This window comes from Apis cerana, linkage group LG8 (assembly GCF_029169275.1).
Source record: "Apis cerana isolate GH-2021 linkage group LG8, AcerK_1.0, whole genome shotgun sequence".
Classification (NCBI taxonomy): domain Eukaryota; kingdom Metazoa; phylum Arthropoda; class Insecta; order Hymenoptera; family Apidae; genus Apis; species Apis cerana.
In genome coordinates, this window is record NC_083859.1 from 4,552,097 (window position 1) to 4,564,648 (window position 12,552).

Sequence of the window (12,552 nt, forward strand, 5' to 3'; positions counted from 1 at the left end):
TATTATGCAGCATGATTCTATTACTATTTAATTTTGTTTTTAATTGCATATAATATTAATAAAAAATAATATGATGATAAAATATACTTACCGGTCCATTGTGCGTAGTAGAAGTATTAAACAATTTATGAACAAAATAAATATTTATAATATCGATGTATTACACTTATTTTCTTTCACGACTCTTTATCAAATACATTCTTTAATCACAATTCACATTTAATTAATTAAAATACACAACAAAATATAAAATAAACTTTAACACAACCCATTCGTATTCAATTGACGGATGCAAGAGCAATCCTAAACTGCCTCCTAGCGGCGCTAAAGCAAACTAATACGCATTCTTCTAGGGCGCTATTTGTCATCGTTTCAGTTACATAATTATGGCGGCAAAGTGTGTAGAAGAGTGCATCGAAGTGTTCAAATTTGCGAGAATATATACGAATTTTGGCACGCGAGAACGAAAAATGTGTTTTTATTAAAGATTGTGCTAAATAAGTAACAAATTTATAACGATGAAAGTACGGATTAACGACGAATCATCTTTTAAATCTATCTCATTGTTGGACGGTTATAATCTTGTCAGTTTGACAGCCATAATGGCGAAACGTTCAAAGTTTTCGCGCGATGATTTGTCGAAACTTTCGGATATCGGAGAAGTTGGAGCATAGTGACGATCGAACGACTACAAGAACGAACAAGAATAACGTTTTACGGAAACTTACACGGAAGTGATCAGGACGTTTGCGCGATTACGTTCGACGAAATGTTCGATTCGGGAAGTTCGCGAGAGGGAAAATTGAATGCCCATCGCTACCCTTGTACAGTTCCCTGATAAAAGAGTGAGAGTGACAGAGAAAGGGAGTAAAAGAGAAAGAACGAGAGGGGGGAGTGAGAGCATAGGGACACGCATTTCCGCGGGACGCAATGGGAAGGGGAGGGGGGGACAGTGCCGTGACGGGGGTTAAACCTAAGGTACGATACACACGAGGCAAAGTCGCGCCGCGCCGCGCAGTCTCGACTCCGATTGGCCGACGAGAAATCCGCGCCAACGAGCAGAGACCAGTTGAGCGCGAGACTCCGAGCCGAACGGTTGTACGCACGGACGCAGCCCGGCACCCGAATCTACGATATCGTACGACGCATTTCGTAAATTAATTTCGTCTTTTCGAGATATTTATCATTGTTCCGTTGCTGCCTCTTTTCCGAAAGGGTTAAACGTATTTCGGACTTGTGACAAGTGACACGTAATCGCGTCAGTGGTGATTATCGACGTGACTGCCAATCATCATTCCAGTGTGGACTTCTCCTCTTGTGGATTTCTCAGTTCGCGTTTTCTTCAAAGGAGTTCGAGTGGCAGGGAGCATCGTGTCGTCTTACGGTGAGTCTACCTATTATTCTCTTTTTTTATTTATACACCTTTCTGCGTATCTCCCCCGAAACCGCGATCGTATCTTTATGCGGGTAAAGCGAAGTATCTTGAGGGTCTCGTTGTACTTTGCGGGTTTCTCGTGTGTTCGATCGCGACACGAAATGCGCCGCAATATTTTTTTCTTGAACGTTCGTGCGTCGAACAGGAAATAATACGAAGACCTTTAACAGCTCGGACAGCTGTTACCACGAAAGAAAAAAAACTGGTCCGCGTCATGCCGGTACGTTGAATACCGTGAACATCGTGTTTGGCACGTGACTCATCGCGAGTTATTTCCTAGTAACCAAAATTTCGGGAATCGTTCCATGTTTGTTTATTGTTCTTTCTTCCAAATGAGATATTAGAGACGTATTAAGTCGTAGTCTTGTATATACGTAAAGGTGATCGAAAATGGCCGCGATAAGCGTTAGGCAGATGCGAATTTGGCGGGCGTTTGAAGTGTACCGGTGTAGTGTCTGGTGTTTCTGTCGAAGTTTATCTGTCGGAATTTGACAGGCGTCGGTCTTCGAAAGCGTCTGGCGATTTAAAGTAGCGTCTTGAATGGGAAGAAAGTTGGAGAGAGATGGTAAATGTCTGGAATGTTTCTTTGCTCGCCTCAAAGCGAGTAACGTTCAGATAAATCGAGTGGCTCCAAAACGTTTTACCTTTGACGACGACCGATGCGTCTTTATCGTGAAAACGAATTACCGAAAATGCATCTCCCGCGTGAGTGCACGGGGCCGTTTCTCGACTCGAACAATTTGTATTATCGATTATTTCTCGGTATTTCTAGCGCTGAAAACGCGACGTTTCGTTGAGACTCGTCCGGCTATTACGTTATAGAATTAAGTGTGCGCGGTAACGTCTGTAATTATACCGCGGAGCAGAGCAATTTCTTCGCACTGGCCTATCGTTGACGTTTAATTTCGCTCGTGTAATCCTGCCGTTACGGTATGTTAACTTTCTAGCGTGAAGGTGAAGTCCAATCAATAACTGGAGAACAAATTGTCGGCTGCTGTGAAATATCTGATTTTCACACAAGTATCTAATAATTTTATCCACGTATAATTCTTTTTTTTTTTTTTTTTCGTTTCTAATAATTTCTTCTTTTCCTCTTTGCGACAGAAAAATGAAAATTTTCTAGACACACTATAACGTTTTTGCGTTTCTTAATTATTTTCTAATTTATACTATTAATGAATTGTCAAGTGATAAGTTTATGAATTATATATCAGAATAAAAAATTAGTCGGATTTTTCTAAAAATTGTAAATTTATTCGCAGTACTTTTTTTATTTATTAAACTTATCACTTGTAATCTAATGATCGTTAGTTGTGCAAAAGGATTCTAACGATTTTAAATCTTATAATTATAGCGATTATTCTTTCGCAAGGTATAATTGACGTGTGTCTGAAGGTAGTTCATTTTTCTTCGAGATTAATTCTAAAGCGGAAACGTTTATTCAATATTCATCCGTCATAAGCGTTCGTGAAATTGACAACTCTCGTCAGATTTTCATTTTATAATATGCGAATAAAATATTTTTGTCAATCGTACGAAATCGTTTATTATTTTCGACGAAAAATTCGAACAACTTGAAGCGATTTTTATTTATGTTACATTCAAACGATTAACAAGTTTGTTTTCGAGGCGTAATTATATATCATTCTATACTTTTTTATACCAACAAGATATAAAATATCGTAGGATATGTTACAACACTAAATTATTACATCCATGCAAATAAATTTCCTATTAAAAATAACGATTATCATTCCTATGAATATGTCAAGTTGTTCGAATAATTCTCAGGTAGTAGTAGTTTGTTTAATAGTTGTATCATGAATATTACAAATAGGCCTACGGGATCAGATATCTTTCGTACCATATTTATTGCCATTTTAAATGCAGATATTTTAAAAATTCGAAACGTTAGAAATGGCAATAATTATTAATTATTCCAATCAATGTTTCAACTATGTCACGAGAAATTATCATAATGCCAAATTAAAATTATCGTGATGCAAAGAATACGGATATATTCGAGGATAAAACTCTCGACAATTATTTTTTGTTAGTGAACACTTTGAGAGTAAAAGTTACTACTATCGAGCAATCACTGTCAATGCAACGTTTACTTTCGAAAGCAACTCTTGAGAGTTTTACCATCAAATGTGTTTACACACTTATGACGTCGCACTGATGGTTTAACATTTTTGTATTTTCTCTATTGAAATCGCATTATCGTATGCATTCCATTATTGTTAGAAACATGTTACATCACAACGCAATCCTTATTTTATCCAGCCTTCGATCAATCATTATTTCTTGCCACTCTTTATAACGAGAATGGTTACAATATTTTTCTTCTACCCTTTGAATATTTAATTATTCGCTCGACAATTGACAAAAACTACAATAATTGAATCCATTCACTTTACAAAAAAAAGCGTAAAAGAAAAGTATTAGTAACCAAAGAATAAAATTCGAATGAGAAATTGTCATCTGGAGGAAAATCTTTTTTCCTCTAGAGGAGATCGTTCCATCGTCCCGTTATTCCACCGGAAAAACTCGCGACAATTAAGGAAGCCGGAGGATTCAAACATTTGCATAACGTCAGATTTACGAGTGTCGTTTCCCTCTCCGCGAAATTATCATATTTATACGTTACTTAACGCGGCCCCCGAATGTATTTCACGTCGAAAAGTTGTTCCAGCCGGTGGTCGGCGGTGATAACTCCACATCGTCCTCTCTCACGATTAAAAGTTTCCAATGTCTCGCCTCGAAAACGTAATACATATGTAAATGAAAAACAACAGGTCGCGTTTTCGTTCTTCGATGTAAGAGAATCCCGATAGACGAAGTTTGAAAATGGACGAAACAACGAGACTCGCAATTAGAAGCACATATATATATGAACAGAGTGAAAAGTTGGGGAAATCGCGTTGGAAACTAGGCTTCCGTTTCAAGAACGCGTGTATAGGCGAAGACACTGACGTGATCGATCCACTTTGTCAGCGTGAAAGAGCTCTGGGGGTGGAACTCGAGACACGGAGGGGTTGGTCGAGTCCCTTTTTTAAAAAAGGAACCAAGCAAAGGGACCGTATACACGGTAGTTTCGACCTCGTTGAAAATCTCTCTCTCCCTCCTCTTATCTCCAACTCGTTTCAATGGATTTCCGTGTGGTATATACACGTTCGGCTAGGTGTTTACTCGCGATCGTAAGAAGACTTTCCCCCTCTTTCTCTCCTTCTCGTCGAAAGAATGAAATCCGGAATGGGATTAAGGGGTGGGTCGGTGAAAAAAAGTGGATGACGTTTAGTGGCTGGTGTGGGGCGTGGCGATCTTTCTCTTCTCTTACGTGCGAGCTTTATTGCATAACGAAAGCGAAATTGTCGAAACGGGGTCGCGAGAGGAAAAAAAAAAATGTTACATGCGCTCGCCGCCTCCTCGTGTATCGGGCTTCGCATTTTTACCGGCGGACTGCCGTTAAGCCGCTTACTTTATCTGGTTTATCGAACCCTATTAGGACTAACAGGAATATCCGTTCCACGATAACGAAAACGCTTCGTTTATCGGCCTAGGTAAACTGCACGCGGTCTGATCCGTGCCGACCGATAAGCGTCGGACATCGATCACCGTGGATCGTCGATCGGGTATATCGTTTCAATTGTTTCCCTTGATCGTAATCGCTTGGAAATGTATTATATCGAAGGTGTGAATTTCTTTTGATGAAATTCTTTTCCAGAATTTTCAAAAGTATTCCTCGCGAATTGTATTCGTTCAAACTGAGTCTATCCGATTGTAATTTCTTTTTTTTTTTTTTACTCTCTGTGTAATTAGTAAAAAATTCTCGAAAATATTTTTCATTCGAGCGAGAGTGAAAGTTTTTGTCAAGAGTTTTACTTTCGGATAGATGGTGTTTTTTCTTTTTCTTTTTTTTTGTAAAAATTCCTTTGGATTCGAAAGGTGCGAAACTGCGTGTACGAATACCTTGTAAATTGATCATATTTGCGTATACTTTTCTCGTTGCGTACGTTATAAAGTTTTTTTTCTTTTTCGTTATTTTTTCAGTGTTCAGTTCATTAAACGAGGTGACTCATGACATCGGCCTCGTTATGCTTCGTCATAATTTTCTCGAGTACTCCTTCAAGATTACGACGCTTGATAAATCCATAACGGCTTAGGAATTTTCGTGGCTGTTCCTCGTGAGCCTCGTTTGTCAACTATTTCCTTACGCTTTGTTACCTGCTAAGTGGCCGAAGAAATCGGAACTGGCGCCGTGGTTAAATTTCAGGTTTCAGGCCGTGATATCTAAAATCTTGGAGATTTCGTATACCGATTCCTCCTCTTCCTCCTCCTTCTCCTTCTCAAGCCTTTTGAACTAGCGTCGTACGATGATAGAGTAATTATACAGTTCCTCTGTTAAAAATATGGAAGCTGCTGGCTATTTCAGAAAATTTTATTTCTTGTAAAAACATCGTTTAAAATCTCGATCTCGATATTTTTACAAAATTTTTACAAAATTTCCTAATTCTTGCCACAATTCTTCTCCATATTTCCTTCCCCAATATTCTATTCCATTTTGCAACGAAAACAAATATCCTCGAAATATCCCACGTAGAGAATATATCCTCGTGATTCCACCGTTTTCCACCAATTTCACCAGTATTCTTCTCTCTCTCTTTACCTCTCTTACCTAGATATTTAATCGATATTTCAACCGACCTATATAATCACTCTTCCCCCGATTCTTTCACATTATTCCCGTTGCACGCCTCGTGGAACCCGCCCCCATTTGCCTAGCATCCAGAGTGGAAAGGGCAGGAACAATAGCAAAATCGAATCGAAACTTGCCGCTTAATTGCTCCCGACAGTATTCGGCCCGCGCTCCTAATCTTGTTTCGAGTTTCTGAAAACACGAGTGTACCCCCGCCCGCTCTGTCCCCGTCTCGAGCAACATTTTATGCAACCGTCTCCCGGCACAATGGACGTCTCAATTCCCGGCCGATCCACCAAGTTTCGCCCCGGCATACGGGGACCACGCGGGCGACACATTCGTGGGGCTCTTTCGACGGAACGAAATCCATTTGTCTCGCATCGGTCCCGGGTACCGGCTTAAAAAGCCTTTCCATCCCGCCTCTTTGGCCCGTCTCGGCCCGTTGGCCGAGGATGAAAATTACTCGTAACAAGATTTATTTCATTTAAATGAGGATGTACGCTAGTAGAGGCGCCCGGCTAGAGATATATATTCCATCTCGCTTCGCCTTGTGCTCCTTCTTTTCCTTTTTTTCCCCCGTATCCATCATTTTTCTTCTTTTCATCTTCTCCGATTCTTCTTTCCTTTTTTTTCTCTCTTTCCTTTTTTTCTTTTTTTTTTTTTCGTTCACACGGTTAAATAACGGGCAGAATCCGGTAGCTCGAGGCGTGAAACGAATCGTCCTTTAGCGTGCTATTTCCCCGACTGCTGTTGGGGAGTCAGGTCGACGATCGATCGATCCGTCGCTCTCCGCCCTCCCTTCCCCTCCGCTCGATCGGAATATGCCTGTCGATAACAGGCAGATTTCACCCCTGTCTCACCCTGCCGCGTATCCGCGAGTCTTAAAGCGTGTAACGTGTATCCATAGGGGTGGTAAAAGTGGAGGACCAAAGCTAATTTAGTTTCAAAGCGTTTCGAAACTTGCGTAGGAGAGAAAGAGAGAGAGAGAGAGTGTGTATATACATCGTGTGTTATAATACATCGGCTAAGAATGACGGTTTTATATTCGTGACGGCATTTCAATTATCAAAATCACGACTTAACTCGATTCCGTTTCGCGTCTTTTCTAAATAGCTCGGGAAAATTTGTCCCAGGTCTCTCTTTCTCTCTCTCTCTCGCGTTAGCCGACAGCACAGTTCGTGCCTCTATAAATCAGCGTCAACCGGCGAAACCTCGGAATCATTCTCTAATAAGCCGGCTGGAATAACCCGGTTGATGAGGGACTTGGGATGGGAATGGGATGATTTCTCGTCTCGGAATTCGAGAAAGAACTTATTAGATAGTCATTTCCACGAAAGAAGTGGTTCGTTTCCTATCATTATCGTGTCTTCGATCGAAACGTTGGGCTGCATCGCGTGATAGGGGAGGCTTGTGGCGGTGAATAGGAATCGAGGAATCGTGGTAATGGGAAGTACGTCGATACGGCGAGAATTATTGGACAGCCTCGTCTTTTATTCGCGTTTCGAGTTTTCATTTTGATCGCCTGTAGCGTGTATCGTGCGTTTTCCTTTCTTTTCCTTTTTTTGCGTCCATAGGAATCATTCGTTCGCGTTTGTTTTTTCTCCCCCGTGAATTTCCCGCCCGTATTCTTGCTTTTAATTCAGATTCGCTGTTTGAAAGTTATATGACTTATATATAAACATTCGAGATAAGTCCATTATTACTCGTTTATTTATTTAAACGTTAATGAAATCCGTACAGACTTCTTCCCTCCCCCTCCCGATATTTAAAGAGAAACTGTAAACTGTTTATTCCCGCTTGGATGCACGGCGCATAAATATTCACGAGCGGTGGTCAACTTATGAAAATAGAATATCTTCGCCTCGTTTCGAAACTTCGGAACGGTGACAAATATAATATCGATCCCCGAGCGAATATTCAGTTATGAGCGGCGCTCCGACCGATTCGAACCTTGGAGGATCCAACGTGTGCCATCGACGTGTACACAGAGGCGCAGTTACAATGGAGTGACCGTAAATCCGGCTCGTCGTAAAAAGAATACGCGAAGAAGGGGGGAGGGACGAGGCATCGCGACGCTCGTCCTCCATCTCTGGCGAAAACTTCGCCTATAATAAGTTCGCGATCGTATAAAACCTATACCCGTTGGATGTGTAACGGCTATTCCTTAGGAATCGTCCCCTGAATATTTCATACCCCCGAGGCGTTCCCCGTGAGGAGCGGCAATTTGTGCGTTCCCTCGGATTCGTGGCCGGTAATCTGCATAAATCGGCTTGTTACTCTTTCTCTCTCGACTTTTTCTTAAAAGAAAAAAAAGGGGATAACTCGCCTCGTAGAAAGTTTCGAGGAAGCGGAGAGGAAGAGTTACGAGTGGCCGTCTTGTTCCAAGTTTCCTTCCGATAGGTTCGATCGGTCGAGGGATTGAAAGGGGTTTGTATCGCGAATATCGAGGGAGTCGTTGATACGATCCTCTTCCTATCAAATTATCTACTTTCTTTTTTTTTATCTGGATTAGATTATTAGCTTATCCGTAAGAATATAATTTGGGTGTAATACATAAAATGGTTAAGTTGCGTCGAATGGAGATATTCGATTGAAAGTAAAATTTGTTAATTTCTCGAATGAGTACAATTTTAATTCTTTCTCTTCCGCGCGATTCTTCGAGCGATCGACGCCGTTCAGAGGAGGTTAATGCTCTCCCCCCGTTTCGAAAACAATTTGAAAACATTAACCGTATACAAAACCGGATACTCGAACTGAACGAGTTGGGGATTCTCGGGGTAGATCTTTATATTCGTATGAAAATGAAGCGTTGAATTAACCGCGCCATCTCAACAGGAGGACGTATACCATTAGAAGGCAAACAAGCGGCGGACATTGCACCGCGATGGCGCATAAAAGGTAGAAGCAAATTGCCTCGTCGAAAGTGGAGCGGTCCGGAGATTTCGATATTCGAACGGCGCGTGTACGAATTAAGTCGAGAGTTTTATCTTTCAGAAACTTTTATTATTCCACTTGCGAAAAATTTCCGAGGCAGCTTTTTCCTTTTTTTTTTCCACAAAATTGTAAAATCATCCGATTATTTTAATCCGATCAATCCGTGGAATTCTTTTTCTTTATTATTATTTTCTAAATTTTCCAAAAGAGCCATTCCAGGGCTCGTTTACGCGAACAAAAATTGCGAGGAAATAACGAGAAGACAACCTGTTACGATTCCTCTCGATCGTTAAAACGTTCACGAAGGAACGAATAAAGAAACGGGAGACCATTTCGAAATCTTTTTTCCCCTCCCTTGTTTGCCACGTATGTAAATGTACCTCGAGCTTCCTGCCCCACGATCTCCCCGATTCTCTCTCTCTCTCTCTCTCTATCTCCGTCTCCATCGAACGCTCTCCCTCCGCTCGAAAAACTCTTCCTTCCGGCAGCTTTTCTGTCTCGAACCTCTCGGCTGCATTTTAGATGCGATAAAGAGCACGGGATGAAGGATCGGATCGGCATAAATTCGCCGCGTGTCGAGCTAGGGGGATAGATCTATGTACTTGGTCGCAAAATTCGAACCTCTCCCGTGGCGTCGATTGTCAGCTCGGTTGTCAGCCATACTTTTACATGGGTAACGTGACGTCGACGATGGGGGGAGGGGGACGATCGAAGAAACAGAATCTTGTTTTCCCTTTTTGTTTTCTTTTTCGCGTCCCACGTGACGACGACTAGTCGACATCTGTCGCGTGTCACACGGAGGGACACGTGTCAACGCGCTTGTAAACGCTCGTCAACCGAATTTGATCTCTGGCCTGTGCGCGCTCTGTCTCATCTGATCGTTCCTGAAAAATAGACGGGAAATGGGTTGATTTTCTACTTGTTGTTGCTGTTTCGTTTCGTCAGGTTGGTTCAGGCTGGGTGTGTTAAAATAGGATCGATCGAAAATTGGAATATATCGGTTTAAGGCGATAATCTTTTCTTTCGGTGATAAATATAAGAAGCATAGAACTGTGAATCGCGCCCAAATTTTTTTCCACGTTAAAATTCACTTGGATTTTATCTCGTTTAATCCATAAATCGTGGTGAGACACGAAGAGAGACCGTTGAGATGAAATCGTATCCTCAATTGGATATAAACGTTCATCGATTCGTTTGAATAATGGAAAGAATTTAACAATAATTTCTTCCTCTAAAATTTTAATAAACAATCACAAGTATATATTTTCATTATGAGACTTATTTAAATAAACCAAATAATCGGATATAATATTTGAAGATTAAAAATAACCGGATGGTGGCGAAAAATAACAATAGCGGTCTGAACGACACAAAACGATTAATTTAACTTTACGTTTCTTTCGGAATCGATCCGCGAACGTTCACAGGGATAATTAATTACGATATGAATCGCGCGTTTCCTCGCTACGCGTGTTTTGCAATTAATTAGGGCTCGTGCATGCACGCGTGAGACGGCATTTTAATTAACCTCATCGCTTTCTGTTCGACCGCGTAAGATGGCGAGCGAGTTTTTTACTTAACAGCAACCTCCTCAACCGGAAGAGGTTTCGAAAAGGAAGTGTTATTCGAGGGAAGAGAATTGTCCGTTGTTCGCGGAATTAAAGCGATATCTTTCGAGTCGAGGTTGATTTTCAAATCTTTTCCCGCGTCGAAGAAGACGCTGTTTGAACCGCGTCCAAAGATCCGCGATAGACCGAGATAAGAGGGATTTTTATGAGTGACGGGTTACGAAATTCGGAGGTTGTCGCGAGAGAGATAAGACGGTGATGTCTCTTTGTGTCCTTCGGCTAGTTGAAACGTTCCTTTCACGGTATATTTTTGCGCCGCTGAGTGAGAAACGTTATATAGCATTTTATTCCGTACGATTCCGGAATTTAGACGGCTCCTTTAGAAATACGTGCTCCTTTTACCTTTTGCGTGAGAATGTTGCCTCGAAATTTTACTCTTTCACACTCGGTTAAACGAATCGATCAATTAACACGGAAATTTTCCTCCCCCCACTTGTTCCCTGCGTGTCGTAACAATCATATTCTCGTTCCCCATCCCTTCGAGTTTTGAAATACGACTTGTATCGCTCTGAATAAACTAGAATTTGAAACTTCGATCTCGAAGAAAACGAAACTCCATTCTTCGGAATCTCGATCGTACAAATCTCGTTCGCTTAAGCCAAATCTCCTCTCCATCGACGAATATCACGGAACGTAGTTCCTCCTTGGAGTTTCATCGTTTCGAATCGATCGATTAAATTTCATTGAAATTCATCAGCGTCGTTTCGTGATTTCGATCGATCTTTGGGTTAAACGCACATTGGTCGAATTATAACGACGGATGCATTCACGTCCTGTCACACGGTACGCCGATTTCTGTCAGAAACTCCCTCTCTCCCTCTCTCTCTCTCTCTTTTTTCTCTCTCTTTGTGCGTTTAGTGACACGGAGAGCGAACGGTAGCGAGGTAGAGAAAATATCGTCAGCGAACTTCAAACGCGTGCATTCGCACGCCGCGTTTCTCGCATTACTTGCACCATAAAATCTCGAAAGGGGAGCCAGAGAGAGAGAGAGAGAGAGAGAGAGAGAGAGGCCCACCCTGCGCGTTTTACGGGCGCCGATTTGAATTTTAAATCTTCCGCCAGGCTTTTGCGTACTTCGCTAATTTTCAGCGGTATCATCGCGCCCGGCCAGAGACTATCTCTCACGGAAAAATAATTTATTCTACCGTTCCTCCCCGGTTCGTAGATCGGGCGCCATTCAATTGCCGGTAGTATCCGATTCGTTGAGGATGGAGGGGAGAAAAGTGAAAAAAAATAAAAAAAAATGTTTCGATTAGGATCTGTTGGAACGAAATCGTGATGGATTTTCGTGGTTGGGGCGTGGAACGAGAAAAATATGTGATAATTCGATTTCGATCCGATGTTTGCACGCGTGCCGGTGAGAAGTGGGGGCGAGAAAATATGTCGAGATGAAAGATTAAAATCCCGCGTGTATGAAACGTGTTAAATTGTAAATTTTGTTAATTCCTTTGTACGATATTTTTCGTTATGTCGAGCCTGCAGGATTTGTTAAATTAATCGTTGAATTGTTCAAAGAGGTTTATCGTTTCCCATTGCTGTTACCATTGCCCGTAGCAAATATTTCGCGTTTGAAATAATTTTATTCCGCGGGATAAATACGATAAATCGTATTTTCAAATTTCATGTATTTCGTGTTCAGTTTTTTGGCAGAGATTTACTCGTGAGTTTTAAAGTGCGTGAAAAATATTGATAATCATTACGAATGTTTATCATTTCGAAATTGGTGATTCGGTGGTAAAAAAAAAAAAAAAAGTAATTCGAGCGAAACGGAATCGAATCAATCGATTCTGCCGTCCGTTCAATTAAACGTTCCAAAATCCCTAATTATAAAATTTCTAGTTCGAATCTCGCGCTTA

The 12,552-nt window shown here is 41.3% G+C and overlaps 2 protein-coding genes across 2 annotated transcripts in view; one reads left to right on the plus strand and one right to left on the minus strand.

The window, feature by feature from the left end:
* The window catches only part of LOC107995325 (uncharacterized), a 42,129-nt gene extending 41,824 nt beyond the window's left edge, over positions 1-305 (minus strand). Inside the window, exon 1 of the mRNA XM_017052765.3 lies at positions 92-305. The gene's annotated coding sequence lies outside the window, so the exon portion shown is untranslated. The remainder of the gene's footprint in view (positions 1-91) is intronic.
* A 694-nt stretch (positions 306-999) lies between these two features.
* LOC107995313 (protein slit) overlaps positions 1,000-12,552 on the plus strand; it is a 480,699-nt gene continuing 469,146 nt past the window's right edge. The window contains exon 1 of the mRNA XM_028665494.2: positions 1,000-1,384. The gene's annotated coding sequence lies outside the window, so the exon portion shown is untranslated. The remainder of the gene's footprint in view (positions 1,385-12,552) is intronic.